This window comes from Lissotriton helveticus, chromosome 1_2, assembly GCF_964261635.1.
Source record: "Lissotriton helveticus chromosome 1_2, aLisHel1.1, whole genome shotgun sequence".
Lineage (NCBI taxonomy): Eukaryota > Metazoa > Chordata > Amphibia > Caudata > Salamandridae > Lissotriton > Lissotriton helveticus.
The window spans coordinates 377,965,124-377,980,558 of NC_136058.1; the positions used below are offsets into that span (position 1 = coordinate 377,965,124).

The window sequence follows — 15,435 nt, forward strand, 5'->3', positions numbered from 1 at the left end:
CCACCAATGCTTCACATGGGTTGTTCACAGGCAGAGCTCTGCCCAAGACAGTGATCAGGTGCACACACTTAAATTGTACACATATGAACAAAGTGTGCGCAGCAGACATGATAACGCCAACGTTTCACATGAAGATGGCAAGAATCAGATGCAGGAGACTATAACTATGAATGTCTTTGCATTTGCTGAGGTCACTGGCTTGGGACTAGAGTTGTGTTTATCAGGGCATGATGGCAGGCTGCTCCCGACAAAAGTGGTTCACAGAATGCACCCGCCAGATCACCAGCACTATTGTGTTTCAGATTATCTCACTGAACTCTCCTCCTGGAAAATCCTTCCCACTGGCTTTCCCAGATTCTGTGTCCTCCCCTAAATGCTGGGGTGAAACGGGCAGAGTTCTGCGCCCTGCGTCCCTTTACACGTCCCTAACGCGCTCCCAACGTGGCCTACAGCCCTGGTCGGGCACAGCCCTGGTCGGGCTTAGATCACTGGAGCCTTTTGTGACCAAGAACTCCGGAAGCCTAGGGTCAGGCCTGTTGCACAGGCATATTGTGCCTTGCCAATCCGGGATTGTTGTGTTTCAGGGCCTAGCCATCAATACTCCTGGGATTTCTTTCCCTGAGAACCCTCTTGTCCCTGTCCTCCCACAAGCCCCAGCTTTTATGTAAAATAAAGTGTGCACCATGGGCCTTCCCCTATTTGCTCTCTCCCCAATCTCTTTCTCCAAAGCTGAGCTCTGAAGGTAAATGTATCTATCTGAGTGAGGGGCTAGGGAGGGCCTTTCCCAGCAGTCTTACAAGTCAAGAGTTCAGAGAAAGCACCTGCTATGGGAGGGAGACTTTGCTCACAGAGAAGTCAAGTCTAACATAACACATCTGATGGGCAAGGCACACGCCTTACTGGCTGGTAGCACACCTACAGAGGAGCAGGGAGCTATGCTAAGCAGGCAACAGAAAAGTCATGTATGTGTCTCATACACTGGGACCGGTAGTAATACTGGCTCTAAGACCATTAGACAGTAGTCTATTCATCATTACGTCCAACAATAACAAGACACTAAGCAAATGAGAAATGCTGTATGGCATAAAGACGCATTATATAACACAAGCTCCAGGCAGGCACACAATTATCAAGATATATATTGAGTCTCAGGAACTGTGCTACAGTTATTAACCTCTGTGGTGCAAATGGTTAGCGCGTTCGGTTGTTAACAGAAAGGTTGGTGGTTCAAGCCCACCCAGGGAAGTATCCTTTTTGCCGGCATGAAACACTTTAATGAAACACAGATACGTACCTCTGCTCTCTCCTGCTTAAGACCCTTTATCTGAACATTTCAATCCTCTGCGTTCTCTCTGCACCTGCAGTCAATTTCATAATTAGGATAGAAAACAAAAGGCCTAGCCCTGTAATACAACTGTAGGCATATGAGGAGGGGAAAATAAGTCAAAAGGCCATCAGCATTTGTTGATCTGGCTTGAAGGCTGTAAGTGTAAGGACCTTGTGGCGCAACGGTAGCGCGTCTGACTCCAGATCAGAAGGTTGCGTGGTCAAATCACGTCGGGGTCACTGCTTACCATTTTATTCCCCACTGAGTTCATATATTTCCTTTCGAAAACAAAGTCAAAGGAACGCAGCCTTGCATTGGCTGGGAATCGAACCCGGGCCTCCCGCGTGGCAGGCGAGAATTCTACCACTGAACCACCAATGCTTCACATGGGGAGTTCACAGGCATAGCTCTGTCCAAGACAGTGATCAGGTGCACACACTTAAATTGTACACATATGAACAAAGTGTGCGCAGCAGACATGACAACGCCAAAGTTTCACATGATGATGGCTTATATAAGACAAGCTCCAGGCAGGCACATACATATCAAGATATATATTGAGTCTAAGGAAAGATGCTGTAGTCACTCGTCTCTGTGGCGCAATCGGTTAGCGCGTTCGGCTGTTAACCGAAAGGTTGGTGGTTCAAGCCCACCCAGGGACGTATTATTTTGCCTGAATGAAACACTTGAATGGAAAACAGATACATACCTTTGCTCTCTCCTGCTGGACACCCTTTCCCTGAATATTTCAATTCTCTGCGTTCTCTCGGCACCTGCAGTCAATTTCATAATTAGGATAGAAAACAAAAGGTCAAGCTCTGTAATACAACTGTAGGCATATGAGGAGGGGAAAATAAGTCAAAAGGCCCACAGCATTTGTTGATCCGGCTCCGAAAGCTGTAAGTGTAAGGACCTCGTGGCGCAACGGTAGCGCGTCTGACTCCAGATCAGAAGGTTGCGTGTTCAAATCACGTCGGGGTCACTGCTTACCATTTTATTCCCCACTGAGGTCATATATTTCCTTTCGAAAACAAAGTCAAAAGAAAGCAGTCTTGCATTGGCCAGGAATCTAACCCGGGCCTCCCGCGTGGCAGGCGAGAATTCTACCACTGAACCACCAATGCTTCACATGGGTTGTTCACAGGCAGAGCTCTGCCCAAGACAGTGATCAGGTGCACACACTTAAATTGTACACATATGAACAAAGTGTGCGCAGCAGATATGATAACGCCAACGTTTCACATGAAGATGGCAAGAATCAGATGCAGGAGACTATAACTATGAATGTCTTTGCATTTGCTGAGGTCACTGGCTTGGGACTAGAGTTGTGTTTATCAGGGCATGATGGCAGGCTGCTCCCGACAAAAGTGGTTCACAGAATGCACCCGCCATATAACCAGCACTATTGTGTTTCAGATTATCTCACTGAACTCTCCTCCTGGAAAATCCTTCCCACTGGCTTTCCCAGAGTCTGTGTCCTCCCCTAAATGCTGGGGTGAAACGGGCAGAGTTCTGCGCCCTGCGTCCCTTTACGCGTCCCTAACGCGCTCCCAACGCGGCCTACAGCCCTGGTCGGGCACAGCCCTGGTCGGGCTTAGATCACTGGAGCCTTTTGTGACCAAGAACTCCGGAAGCCTAGGGTCAGGCCTGTTGCACAGGCATAATGTGCCTTGCCAATCCGGGATTGTTGTGTTTCAGGGCCTAGCCATCAATACTCCTGGGATTTCTTTCCCTGAGAACCCTCTTGTCCCTGTCCTCCCACAAGCCCCAGCTTTTATGTAAAATAAAGTGTGCACCATGTGCCTTCCCCTATTTGCTCTCCCCCCAATCTCTTTCTCCAAAGCTGATCTCTGAAGGTAAATGTATCTATCTGAGTGAGGGGCTAGGGAGGGCCTTTCCCAGCAGTCTTACAAGTCAAGAGTTCAGAGAAAGCACCTGCTATGGGAGGGAGACTTTGCTCACAGAGAAGTCAAGTCTAACATAACACATCTGATGGGCAAGGCACACGCCTTACTGGCTGGTAGCACACCTACAGAGGAGCAGGGAGCTATGCTAAGCAGGCAACAGAAAAGTCATGTATGTGTCTCATACACTGGGACCGGTAGTAATACTGGCTCTAAGACCATTAGACAGTAGTCTATTCATCATTACGTCCAACAATAACAAGACACTAAGCAAATGAGAAATGCTGTATGGCATAAAGATGCATTATATAACACAAGCTCCAGGCAGGCACACAATTATCAAGATATATATTGAGTCTCAGGAACTGTGCTACAGTTATTAACCTCTGTGGTGCAAATGGTTAGCCCGTTCGGTTGTTAACAGAAAGGTTGTTGGTTCAAGCCCACCCAGGGAAGTTTCCTTTTTGCCTGCATGAAACACTTTAATGAAACACAAATACGTACCTCTGCTCTCTCCTGCTTAAGACCCTTTATCTGAACATTTCAATCCTCTGCGTTCTCTCTGCACCTGCAGTCAATTTCATAATTAGGATAGAAAACAAAAGGCCTAGCCCTGTAATACAACTGTAGGCATATGAGGAGGGGAAAATAAGTCAAAAGGCCATCAGCATTTGTTGATCTGGCTTGAAGGCTGTAAGTGTAAGGACCTTGTGGCGCAACGGTAGCGCGTCTGACTCCAGATCAGAAGGTTGCGTGGTCAAATCACGTCGGGGTCACTGCTTACCATTTTATTCCCCACTGAGTTCATATATTTCCTTTCGAAAACAAAGTCAAAGGAACGCAGCCTTGCATTGGCCGGGAATCGAACCCGGGCCTCCCGCGTGGCAGGCGAGAATTCTACCACTGAACCACCAATGCTTCACATGGGGAGTTCACAGGCATAGCTCTGTCCAAGACAGTGATCAGGTGCACACACTTAAATTGTACACATATGAACAAAGTGTGCGCAGCAGACATGACAACGCCAAAGTTTCACATGATGATGGCTTATATAAGACAAGCTCCAGGCAGGCACATACATATCAAGATATATATTGAGTCTAAGGAAAGATGCTGTAGTCACTCGTCTCTGTGGCGCAATCGGTTAGCGCGTTCGGCTGTTAACCGAAAGGTTGGTGGTTCAAGCCCACCCAGGGACGTATTATTTTGCCTGAATGAAACACTTGAATGGAAAACAGATACATACCTTTGCTCTCTCCTGCTGGACACCCTTTCCCTGAATATTTCAATTCTCTGCGTTCTCTCGGCACCTGCAGTCAATTTCATAATTAGGATAGAAAACAAAAGGTCAAGCTCTGTAATACAACTGTAGGCATATGAGGAGGGGAAAATAAGTCAAAAGGCCCACAGCATTTGTTGATCTGGCTCCGAAAGCTGTAAGTGTAAGGACCTCGTGGCGCAACGGTAGCGCGTCTGACTCCAGATCAGAAGGTTGCGTGTTCAAATCACGTCGGGGTCACTGCTTACCATTTTATTCCCCACTGAGGTCATATATTTCCTTTCGAAAACAAAGTCAAAAGAAAGCAGTCTTGCATTGGCCGGGAATCGAACCCGGGCCTCCCGCGTGGCAGGCGAGAATTCTACCACTGAACCACCAATGCTTCACATGGGTTGTTCACAGGCAGAGCTCTGCCCAAGACAGTGATCAGGTGCACACACTTAAATTGTACACATATGAACAAAGTGTGCGCAGCAGACATGATAACGCCAACGTTTCACATGAAGATGGCAAGAATCAGATGCAGGAGACTATAACTATGAATGTCTTTGCATTTGCTGAGGTCACTGGCTTGGGACTAGAGTTGTGTTTATCAGGGCATGATGGCAGGCTGCTCCCGACAAAAGTGGTTCACAGAATGCACCCGCCAGATCACCAGCACTATTGTGTTTCAGATTATCTCACTGAACTCTCCTCCTGGAAAATCCTTCCCACTGGCTTTCCCAGATTCTGTGTCCTCCCCTAAATGCTGGGGTGAAACGGGCAGAGTTCTGCGCCCTGCGTCCCTTTACACGTCCCTAACGCGCTCCCAACGCGGCCTACAGCCCTGGTCGGGCACAGCCCTGGTCGGGCTTAGATCACTGGAGCCTTTTGTGACCAAGAACTCCGGAAGCCTAGGGTCAGGCCTGTTGCACAGGCATATTGTGCCTTGCCAATCCGGGATTGTTGTGTTTCAGGGCCTAGCCATCAATACTCCTGGGATTTCTTTCCCTGAGAACCCTCTTGTCCCTGTCCTCCCACAAGCCCCAGCTTTTATGTAAAATAAAGTGTGCACCATGGGCCTTCCCCTATTTGCTCTCTCCCCAATCTCTTTCTCCAAAGCTGAGCTCTGAAGGTAAATGTATCTATCTGAGTGAGGGGCTAGGGAGGTCCTTTCCCAGCAGTCTTACAAGTCAAGAGTTCAGAGAAAGCACCTGCTATGGGAGGGAGACTTTGCTCACAGAGAAGTCAAGTCTAACATAACACATCTGATGGGCAAGGCACACGCCTTACTGGCTGGTAGCACACCTACAGAGGAGCAGGGAGCTATGCTAAGCAGGCAACAGAAAAGTCATGTATGTGTCTCATACACTGGGACCGGTAGTAATACTGGCTCTAAGACCATTAGACAGTAGTCTATTCATCATTACGTCCAACAATAACAAGACACTAAGCAAATGAGAAATGCTGTATGGCATAAAGACGCATTATATAACACAAGCTCCAGGCAGGCACACAATTATCAAGATATATATTGAGTCTCAGGAACTGTGCTACAGTTATTAACCTCTGTGGTGCAAATGGTTAGCGCGTTCGGTTGTTAATAGAAAGGTTGGTGGTTCAAGCCCACCCAGGGAAGTATCCTTTTTGCCGGCATGAAACACTTTAATGAAACACAGATACGTACCTCTGCTCTCTCCTGCTTAAGACCCTTTATCTGAACATTTCAATCCTCTGCGTTCTCTCTGCACCTGCAGTCAATTTCATAATTAGGATAGAAAACAAAAGGCCTAGCCCTGTAATACAACTGTAGGCATATGAGGAGGGGAAAATAAGTCAAAAGGCCATCAGCATTTGTTGATCTGGCTTGAAGGCTGTAAGTGTAAGGACCTTGTGGCGCAACGGTAGCGCGTCTGACTCCAGATCAGAAGGTTGCGTGGTCAAATCACGTCGGGGTCACTGCTTACCATTTTATTCCCCACTGAGTTCATATATTTCCTTTCGAAAACAAAGTCAAAGGAACGCAGCCTTGCATTGGCCGGGAATCGAACCCGGGCCTCCCGCGTGGCAGGCGAGAATTCTACCACTGAACCACCAATGCTTCACATGGGGAGTTCACAGGCATAGCTCTGTCCAAGACAGTGATCAGGTGCACACACTTAAATTGTACACAGATGAACAAAGTGTGCGCAGCAGACATGACAACGCCAAAGTTTCACATGATGATGGCTTATATAAGACAAGCTCCAGGCAGGCACATACATATCAAGATATATATTGAGTCTAAGGAAAGATGCTGTAGTCACTCGTCTCTGTGGCGCAATCGGTTAGCGCGTTCGGCTGTTAACCGAAAGGTTGGTGGTTCAAGCCCACCCAGGGACGTATTATTTTGCCTGAATGAAACACTTGAATGGAAAACAGATACATACCTTTGCTCTCTCCTGCTGGACACCCTTTCCCTGAATATTTCAATTCTCTGCGTTCTCTCGGCACCTGCAGTCAATTTCATAATTAGGATAGAAAACAAAAGGTCAAGCTCTGTAATACAACTGTAGGCATATGAGGAGGGGAAAATAAGTCAAAAGGCCCACAGCATTTGTTGATCCGGCTCCGAAAGCTGTAAGTGTAAGGACCTCGTGGCGCAACGGTAGCGCGTCTGACTCCAGATCAGAAGGTTGCGTGTTCAAATCACGTCGGGGTCACTGCTTACCATTTTATTCCCCACTGAGGTCATATATTTCCTTTCGAAAACAAAGTCAAAAGAAAGCAGTCTTGCATTGGCCAGGAATCTAACCCGGGCCTCCCGCGTGGCAGGCGAGAATTCTACCACTGAACCACCAATGCTTCACATGGGTTGTTCACAGGCAGAGCTCTGCCCAAGACAGTGATCAGGTGCACACACTTAAATTGTACACATATGAACAAAGTGTGCGCAGCAGATATGATAACGCCAACGTTTCACATGAAGATGGCAAGAATCAGATGCAGGAGACTATAACTATGAATGTCTTTGCATTTGCTGAGGTCACTGGCTTGGGACTAGAGTTGTGTTTATCAGGGCATGATGGCAGGCTGCTCCCGACAAAAGTGGTTCACAGAATGCACCCGCCATATAACCAGCACTATTGTGTTTCAGATTATCTCACTGAACTCTCCTCCTGGAAAATCCTTCCCACTGGCTTTCCCAGAGTCTGTGTCCTCCCCTAAATGCTGGGGTGAAACGGGCAGAGTTCTGCGCCCTGCGTCCCTAACGCGCTCCCAACGCGGCCTACAGCCCTGGTCGGGCACAGCCCTGGTCGGGCTTAGATCACTGGAGCCTTTTGTGACCAAGAACTCCGGAAGCCTAGGGTCAGGCCTGTTGCACAGGCATAATGTGCCTTGCCAATCCGGGATTGTTGTGTTTCAGGGCCTAGCCATCAATACTCCTGGGATTTCTTTCCCTGAGAACCCTCTTGTCCCTGTCCTCCCACAAGCCCCAGCTTTTATGTAAAATAAAGTGTGCACCATGTGCCTTCCCCTATTTGCTCTCCCCCCAATCTCTTTCTCCAAAGCTGATCTCTGAAGGTAAATGTATCTATCTGAGTGAGGGGCTAGGGAGGGCCTTTCCCAGCAGTCTTACAAGTCAAGAGTTCAGAGAAAGCACCTGCTATGGGAGGGAGACTTTGCTCACAGAGAAGTCAAGTCTAACATAACACATCTGATGGGCAAGGCACACGCCTTACTGGCTGGTAGCACACCTACAGAGGAGCAGGGAGCTATGCTAAGCAGGCAACAGAAAAGTCATGTATGTGTCTCATACACTGGGACCGGTAGTAATACTGGCTCTAAGACCATTAGACAGTAGTCTATTCATCATTACGTCCAACAATAACAAGACACTAAGCAAATGAGAAATGCTGTATGGCATAAAGATGCATTATATAACACAAGCTCCAGGCAGGCACACAATTATCAAGATATATATTGAGTCTCAGGAACTGTGCTACAGTTATTAACCTCTGTGGTGCAAATGGTTAGCCCGTTCGGTTGTTAACAGAAAGGTTGTTGGTTCAAGCCCACCCAGGGAAGTTTCCTTTTTGCCTGCATGAAACACTTTAATGAAACACAGATACGTACCTCTGCTCTCTCCTGCTTAAGACCCTTTATCTGAACATTTCAATCCTCTGCGTTCTCTCTGCACCTGCAGTCAATTTCATAATTAGGATAGAAAACAAAAGGCCTAGCCCTGTAATACAACTGTAGGCATATGAGGAGGGGAAAATAAGTCAAAAGGCCATCAGCATTTGTTGATCTGGCTTGAAGGCTGTAAGTGTAAGGACCTTGTGGCGCAACGGTAGCGCGTCTGACTCCAGATCAGAAGGTTGCGTGGTCAAATCACGTCGGGGTCACTGCTTACCATTTTATTCCCCACTGAGTTCATATATTTCCTTTCGAAAACAAAGTCAAAGGAACGCAGCCTTGCATTGGCCGGGAATCGAACCCGGGCCTCCCGCGTGGCAGGCGAGAATTCTACCACTGAACCACCAATGCTTCACATGGGGAGTTCACAGGCATAGCTCTGTCCAAGACAGTGATCAGGTGCACACACTTAAATTGTACACATATGAACAAAGTGTGCGCAGCAGACATGACAACGCCAAAGTTTCACATGATGATGGCTTATATAAGACAAGCTCCAGGCAGGCACATACATATCAAGATATATATTGAGTCTAAGGAAAGATGCTGTAGTCACTCGTCTCTGTGGCGCAATCGGTTAGCGCGTTCGGCTGTTAACCGAAAGGTTGGTGGTTCAAGCCCACCCAGGGACGTATTATTTTGCCTGAATGAAACACTTGAATGGAAAACAGATACATACCTTTGCTCTCTCCTGCTGGACACCCTTTCCCTGAATATTTCAATTCTCTGCGTTCTCTCGGCACCTGCAGTCAATTTCATAATTAGGATAGAAAACAAAAGGTCAAGCTCTGTAATACAACTGTAGGCATATGAGGAGGGGAAAATAAGTCAAAAGGCCCACAGCATTTGTTGATCTGGCTCCGAAAGCTGTAAGTGTAAGGACCTCGTGGCGCAACGGTAGCGCGTCTGACTCCAGATCAGAAGGTTGCGTGTTCAAATCACGTCGGGGTCACTGCTTACCATTTTATTCCCCACTGAGGTCATATATTTCCTTTCGAAAACAAAGTCAAAAGAAAGCAGTCTTGCATTGGCCGGGAATCGAACCCGGGCCTCCCGCGTGGCAGGCGAGAATTCTACCACTGAACCACCAATGCTTCACATGGGTTGTTCACAGGCAGAGCTCTGCCCAAGACAGTGATCAGGTGCACACACTTAAATTGTACACATATGAACAAAGTGTGCGCAGCAGACATGATAACGCCAACGTTTCACATGAAGATGGCAAGAATCAGATGCAGGAGACTATAACTATGAATGTCTTTGCATTTGCTGAGGTCACTGGCTTGGGACTAGAGTTGTGTTTATCAGGGCATGATGGCAGGCTGCTCCCGACAAAAGTGGTTCACAGAATGCACCCGCCAGATCACCAGCACTATTGTGTTTCAGATTATCTCACTGAACTCTCCTCCTGGAAAATCCTTCCCACTGGCTTTCCCAGATTCTGTGTCCTCCCCTAAATGCTGGGGTGAAACGGGCAGAGTTCTGCGCCCTGCGTCCCTTTACGCGTCCCTAACGCGCTCCCAACGCGGCCTACAGCCCTGGTCGGGCACAGCCCTGGTCGGGCTTAGATCACTGGAGCCTTTTGTGACCAAGAACTCCGGAAGCCTAGGGTCAGGCCTGTTGCACAGGCATATTGTGCCTTGCCAATCCGGGATTGTTGTGTTTCAGGGCCTAGCCATCAATACTCCTGGGATTTCTTTCCCTGAGAACCCTCTTGTCCCTGTCCTCCCACAAGCCCCAGCTTTTATGTAAAATAAAGTGTGCACCATGGGCCTTCCCCTATTTGCTCTCTCCCCAATCTCTTTCTCCAAAGCTGAGCTCTGAAGGTAAATGTATCTATCTGAGTGAGGGGCTAGGGAGGGCCTTTCCCAGCAGTCTTACAAGTCAAGAGTTCAGAGAAAGCACCTGCTATGGGAGGGAGACTTTGCTCACAGAGAAGTCAAGTCTAACATAACACATCTGATGGGCAAGGCACACGCCTTACTGGCTGGTAGCACACCTACAGAGGAGCAGGGAGCTATGCTAAGCAGGCAACAGAAAAGTCATGTATGTGTCTCATACACTGGGACCGGTAGTAATACTGGCTCTAAGACCATTAGACAGTAGTCTATTCATCATTACGTCCAACAATAACAAGACACTAAGCAAATGAGAAATGCTGTATGGCATAAAGACGCATTATATAACACAAGCTCCAGGCAGGCACACAATTATCAAGATATATATTGAGTCTCAGGAACTGTGCTACAGTTATTAACCTCTGTGGTGCAAATGGTTAGCGCGTTCGGTTGTTAACAGAAAGGTTGGTGGTTCAAGCCCACCCAGGGAAGTTTCCTTTTTGCCGGCATGAAACACTTTAATGAAACACAGATACGTACCTCTGCTCTCTCCTGCTTAAGACCCTTTATCTGAACATTTCAATCCTCTGCGTTCTCTCTGCACCTGCAGTCAATTTCATAATTAGGATAGAAAACAAAAGGCCTAGCCCTGTAATACAACTGTAGGCATATGAGGAGGGGAAAATAAGTCAAAAGGCCCACAGCATTTGTTGATCTGGCTCCGAAAGCTGTAAGTGTAAGGACCTCGTGGCGCAACGGTAGCGCGTCTGACTCCAGATCAGAAGGTTGCGTGTTCAAATCACGTCGGGGTCACTGCTTACCATTTTATTCCCCACTGAGGTCATATATTTCCTTTCGAAAACAAAGTCAAAGGAACGCAGCCTTGCATTGGCCGGGAATCGAACCCGGGCCTCCCGCGTGGCAGGCGAGAACTCTACCACTGAACCACCAATGCTTCACATGGGGAGTTCACAGGCATAGCTCTGTCCAAGACAGTGATCAGGTGCACACACTTAAATTGTACACATATGAACAAAGTGTGCGCAGCAGACATGACAACGCCAAAGTTTCACATGATGATGGCTTATATAAGACAAGCTCCAGGCAGGCACATACATATCAAGATATATATTGAGTCTAAGGAAAGATGCTGTAGTCACTCGTCTCTGTGGCGCAATCGGTTAGCGCGTTCGGCTGTTAACCGAAAGGTTGGTGGTTCAAGCCCACCCAGGGACGTATTATTTTGCCTGAATGAAACACTTGAATGGAAAACAGATACATACCTTTGCTCTCTCCTGCTGGACACCCTTTCCCTGAATATTTCAATTCTCTGCGTTCTCTCGGCACCTGCAGTCAATTTCATAATTAGGATAGAAAACAAAAGGTCAAGCTCTGTAATACAACTGTAGGCATATGAGGAGGGGAAAATAAGTCAAAAGGCCCACAGCATTTGTTGATCTGGCTCCGAAAGCTGTAAGTGTAAGGACCTCGTGGCGCAACGGTAGCGCGTCTGACTCCAGATCAGAAGGTTGCGTGTTCAAATCACGTCGGGGTCACTGCTTACCATTTTATTCCCCACTGAGGTCATATATTTCCTTTCGAAAACAAAGTCAAAAGAAAGCAGTCTTGCATTGGCCGGGAATCGAACCCGGGCCTCCCGCGTGGCAGGCGAGAATTCTACCACTGAACCACCAATGCTTCACATGGGTTGTTCACAGGCAGAGCTCTGCCCAAGACAGTGATCAGGTGCACACACTTAAATTGTACACATATGAACAAAGTGTGCGCAGCAGACATGATAACGCCAACGTTTCACATGAAGATGGCAAGAATCAGATGCAGGAGACTATAACTATGAATGTCTTTGCATTTGCTGAGGTCACTGGCTTGGGACTAGAGTTGTGTTTATCAGGGCATGATGGCAGGCTGCTCCCGACAAAAGTGGTTCACAGAATGCACCCGCCAGATCACCAGCACTATTGTGTTTCAGATTATCTCACTGAACTCTCCTCCTGGAAAATCCTTCCCACTGGCTTTCCCAGATTCTGTGTCCTCCCCTAAATGCTGGGGTGAAACGGGCAGAGTTCTGCGCCCTGCGTCCCTTTACGCGTCCCTAACGCGCTCCCAACGCGGCCTACAGCCCTGGTCGGGCACAGCCCTGGTCGGGCTTAGATCACTGGAGCCTTTTGTGACCAAGAACTCCGGAAGCCTAGGGTCAGGCCTGTTGCACAGGCATATTGTGCCTTGCCAATCCGGGATTGTTGTGTTTCAGGGCCTAGCCATCAATACTCCTGGGATTTCTTTCCCTGAGAACCCTCTTGTCCCTGTCCTCCCACAAGCCCCAGCTTTTATGTAAAATAAAGTGTGCACCATGGGCCTTCCCCTATTTGCTCTCTCCCCAATCTCTTTCTCCAAAGCTGAGCTCTGAAGGTAAATGTATCTATCTGAGTGAGGGGCTAGGGAGGGCCTTTCCCAGCAGTCTTACAAGTCAAGAGTTCAGAGAAAGCACCTGCTATGGGAGGGAGACTTTGCTCACAGAGAAGTCAAGTCTAACATAACACATCTGATGGGCAAGGCACACGCCTTACTGGCTGGTAGCACACCTACAGAGGAGCAGGGAGCTATGCTAAGCAGGCAACAGAAAAGTCATGTATGTGTCTCATACACTGGGACCGGTAGTAATACTGGCTCTAAGACCATTAGACAGTAGTCTATTCATCATTACGTCCAACAATAACAAGACACTAAGCAAATGAGAAATGCTGTGTGGCATAAAGACGCATTATATAACACAAGCTCCAGGCAGGCACACAATTATCAAGATATATATTGAGTCTCAGGAACTGTGCTACAGTTATTAACCTCTGTGGTGCAAATGGTTAGCGCGTTCGGTTGTTAACAGAAAGGTTGGTGGTTCAAGCCCACCCAGGGAAGTTTCCTTTTTGCCGGCATGAAACACTTTAATGAAACACAGATACGTACCTCTGCTCTCTCCTGCTTAAGACCCTTTATCTGAACATTTCAATCCTCTGCGTTCTCTCTGCACCTGCAGTCAATTTCATAATTAGGATAGAAAACAAAAGGCCTAGCCCTGTAATACAACTGTAGGCATATGAGGAGGGGAAAATAAGTCAAAAGGCCATCAGCATTTGTTGATCTGGCTTGAAGGCTGTAAGTGTAAGGACCTTGTGGCGCAACGGTAGCGCGTCTGACTCCAGATCAGAAGGTTGCGTGGTCAAATCACGTCGGGGTCACTGCTTACCATTTTATTCCCCACTGAGTTCATATATTTCCTTTCGAAAACAAAGTCAAAGGAACGCAGCCTTGCATTGGCCGGGAATCGAACCCGGGCCTCCCGCGTGGCAGGCGAGAATTCTACCACTGAACCACCAATGCTTCACATGGGGAGTTCACAGGCATAGCTCTGTCCAAGACAGTGATCAGGTGCACACACTTAAATTGTACACATATGAACAAAGTGTGCGCAGCAGACATGACAACGCCAAAGTTTCACATGATGATGGCTTATATAAGACAAGCTCCAGGCAGGCACATACATATCAAGATATATATTGAGTCTAAGGAAAGATGCTGTAGTCACTCGTCTCTGTGGCGCAATCGGTTAGCGCGTTCGGCTGTTAACCGAAAGGTTGGTGGTTCAAGCCCACCCAGGGACGTATTATTTTGCCTGAATGAAACACTTGAATGGAAAACAGATACATACCTTTGCTCTCTCCTGCTGGACACCCTTTCCCTGAATATTTCAATTCTCTGCGTTCTCTCGGCACCTGCAGTCAATTTCATAATTAGGATAGAAAACAAAAGGTCAAGCTCTGTAATACAACTGTAGGCATATGAGGAGGGGAAAATAAGTCAAAAGGCCCACAGCATTTGTTGATCTGGCTCCGAAAGCTGTAAGTGTAAGGACCTCGTGGCGCAACGGTAGCGCGTCTGACTCCAGATCAGAAGGTTGCGTGTTCAAATCACGTCGGGGTCACTGCTTACCATTTTATTCCCCACTGAGGTCATATATTTCCTTTCGAAAACAAAGTCAAAAGAAAGCAGTCTTGCATTGGCTGGGAATCGAACCCGGGCCTCCCGCGTGGCAGGCGAGAATTCTACCACTGAACCACCAATGCTTCACATGGGTTGTTCACAGGCAGAGCTCTGCCCAAGACAGTGATCAGGTGCACACACTTAAATTGTACACATATGAACAAAGTGTGCGCAGCAGACATGATAACGCCAACGTTTCACATGAAGATGGCAAGAATCAGATGCAGGAGACTATAACTATGAATGTCTTTGCATTTGCTGAGGTCACTGGCTTGGGACTAGAGTTGTGTTTATCAGGGCATGATGGCAGGCTGCTCCCGACAAAAGTGGTTCACAGAATGCACCCGCCAGATCACCAGCACTATTGTGTTTCAGATTATCTCACTGAACTCTCCTCCTGGAAAATCCTTCCCACTGGCTTTCCCAGATTCTGTGTCCTCCCCTAAATGCTGGGGTGAAACGGGCAGAGTTCTGCGCCCTGCGTCCCTTTACACGTCCCTAACGCGCTCCCAACGCGGCCTACAGCCCTGGTCGGGCTTAGATCACTGGAGCCTTTTGTGACCAAGAACTCCGGAAGCCTAGGGTCAGGCCTGTTGCACAGGCATATTGTGCCTTGCCAATCCGGGATTGTTGTGTTTCAGGGCCTAGCCATCAATACTCTTGGGATTTCTTTCCCTGAGAACCCTCTTGTCCCTGTCCTCCCACAAGCCCCAGCTTTTATGTAAAATAAAGTGTGCACCATGGGCCTTCCCCTATTTGCTCTCTCCCCAATCTCTTTCTCCAAAGCTGAGCTCTGAAGGTAAATGTATCTATCTGAGTGAGGGGCTAGGGAGGGCCTTTCCCAGCAGTCTTACAAGTCAAGAGTTCAGAGAA

The 15,435-nt window shown here is 47.8% G+C and overlaps 21 non-coding genes across 21 annotated transcripts; 13 read left to right on the top strand and 8 right to left on the bottom strand.

Annotated features, from left to right (window-relative positions):
- The first annotated feature begins 1,915 nt into the window (after positions 1-1,915).
- On the top strand, positions 1,916-1,989 carry TRNAN-GUU (transfer RNA asparagine (anticodon GUU)). Its single transcript has one exon. It is a non-coding gene; the product is annotated as a tRNA-Asn (tRNA).
- Positions 1,990-2,237: 248 nt separating this feature from the next.
- On the top strand, positions 2,238-2,309 carry TRNAW-CCA (transfer RNA tryptophan (anticodon CCA)). Its single transcript has one exon. It is a non-coding gene; the product is annotated as a tRNA-Trp (tRNA).
- Positions 2,310-4,078: 1,769 nt separating this feature from the next.
- On the bottom strand, positions 4,079-4,149 carry TRNAG-GCC (transfer RNA glycine (anticodon GCC)). The gene has a single exon. It is a non-coding gene; the product is annotated as a tRNA-Gly (tRNA).
- A 207-nt stretch (positions 4,150-4,356) lies between these two features.
- On the top strand, positions 4,357-4,430 carry TRNAN-GUU (transfer RNA asparagine (anticodon GUU)). The gene has a single exon. It is a non-coding gene; the product is annotated as a tRNA-Asn (tRNA).
- A 248-nt stretch (positions 4,431-4,678) lies between these two features.
- Positions 4,679-4,750, top strand: TRNAW-CCA (transfer RNA tryptophan (anticodon CCA)). The gene has a single exon. It is a non-coding gene; the product is annotated as a tRNA-Trp (tRNA).
- Positions 4,751-4,821: 71 nt separating this feature from the next.
- TRNAG-GCC (transfer RNA glycine (anticodon GCC)) lies at positions 4,822-4,892 on the bottom strand. The gene has a single exon. It is a non-coding gene; the product is annotated as a tRNA-Gly (tRNA).
- Positions 4,893-6,519: 1,627 nt separating this feature from the next.
- On the bottom strand, positions 6,520-6,590 carry TRNAG-GCC (transfer RNA glycine (anticodon GCC)). The gene has a single exon. It is a non-coding gene; the product is annotated as a tRNA-Gly (tRNA).
- Positions 6,591-6,797: 207 nt separating this feature from the next.
- Positions 6,798-6,871, top strand: TRNAN-GUU (transfer RNA asparagine (anticodon GUU)). Its single transcript has one exon. It is a non-coding gene; the product is annotated as a tRNA-Asn (tRNA).
- Positions 6,872-7,119: 248 nt separating this feature from the next.
- TRNAW-CCA (transfer RNA tryptophan (anticodon CCA)) lies at positions 7,120-7,191 on the top strand. The gene has a single exon. It is a non-coding gene; the product is annotated as a tRNA-Trp (tRNA).
- A 1,757-nt stretch (positions 7,192-8,948) lies between these two features.
- On the bottom strand, positions 8,949-9,019 carry TRNAG-GCC (transfer RNA glycine (anticodon GCC)). Its single transcript has one exon. It is a non-coding gene; the product is annotated as a tRNA-Gly (tRNA).
- A 207-nt stretch (positions 9,020-9,226) lies between these two features.
- TRNAN-GUU (transfer RNA asparagine (anticodon GUU)) lies at positions 9,227-9,300 on the top strand. The gene has a single exon. It is a non-coding gene; the product is annotated as a tRNA-Asn (tRNA).
- Positions 9,301-9,548: 248 nt separating this feature from the next.
- Positions 9,549-9,620, top strand: TRNAW-CCA (transfer RNA tryptophan (anticodon CCA)). The gene has a single exon. It is a non-coding gene; the product is annotated as a tRNA-Trp (tRNA).
- A 71-nt stretch (positions 9,621-9,691) lies between these two features.
- TRNAG-GCC (transfer RNA glycine (anticodon GCC)) lies at positions 9,692-9,762 on the bottom strand. The gene has a single exon. It is a non-coding gene; the product is annotated as a tRNA-Gly (tRNA).
- Positions 9,763-11,247: 1,485 nt separating this feature from the next.
- TRNAW-CCA (transfer RNA tryptophan (anticodon CCA)) lies at positions 11,248-11,319 on the top strand. Its single transcript has one exon. It is a non-coding gene; the product is annotated as a tRNA-Trp (tRNA).
- A 71-nt stretch (positions 11,320-11,390) lies between these two features.
- Positions 11,391-11,461, bottom strand: TRNAG-GCC (transfer RNA glycine (anticodon GCC)). The gene has a single exon. It is a non-coding gene; the product is annotated as a tRNA-Gly (tRNA).
- Positions 11,462-11,668: 207 nt separating this feature from the next.
- Positions 11,669-11,742, top strand: TRNAN-GUU (transfer RNA asparagine (anticodon GUU)). Its single transcript has one exon. It is a non-coding gene; the product is annotated as a tRNA-Asn (tRNA).
- Positions 11,743-11,990: 248 nt separating this feature from the next.
- Positions 11,991-12,062, top strand: TRNAW-CCA (transfer RNA tryptophan (anticodon CCA)). Its single transcript has one exon. It is a non-coding gene; the product is annotated as a tRNA-Trp (tRNA).
- A 71-nt stretch (positions 12,063-12,133) lies between these two features.
- Positions 12,134-12,204, bottom strand: TRNAG-GCC (transfer RNA glycine (anticodon GCC)). The gene has a single exon. It is a non-coding gene; the product is annotated as a tRNA-Gly (tRNA).
- A 1,627-nt stretch (positions 12,205-13,831) lies between these two features.
- On the bottom strand, positions 13,832-13,902 carry TRNAG-GCC (transfer RNA glycine (anticodon GCC)). The gene has a single exon. It is a non-coding gene; the product is annotated as a tRNA-Gly (tRNA).
- Positions 13,903-14,109: 207 nt separating this feature from the next.
- On the top strand, positions 14,110-14,183 carry TRNAN-GUU (transfer RNA asparagine (anticodon GUU)). The gene has a single exon. It is a non-coding gene; the product is annotated as a tRNA-Asn (tRNA).
- Positions 14,184-14,431: 248 nt separating this feature from the next.
- On the top strand, positions 14,432-14,503 carry TRNAW-CCA (transfer RNA tryptophan (anticodon CCA)). The gene has a single exon. It is a non-coding gene; the product is annotated as a tRNA-Trp (tRNA).
- The last annotated feature ends 932 nt before the right edge of the window (positions 14,504-15,435 follow it).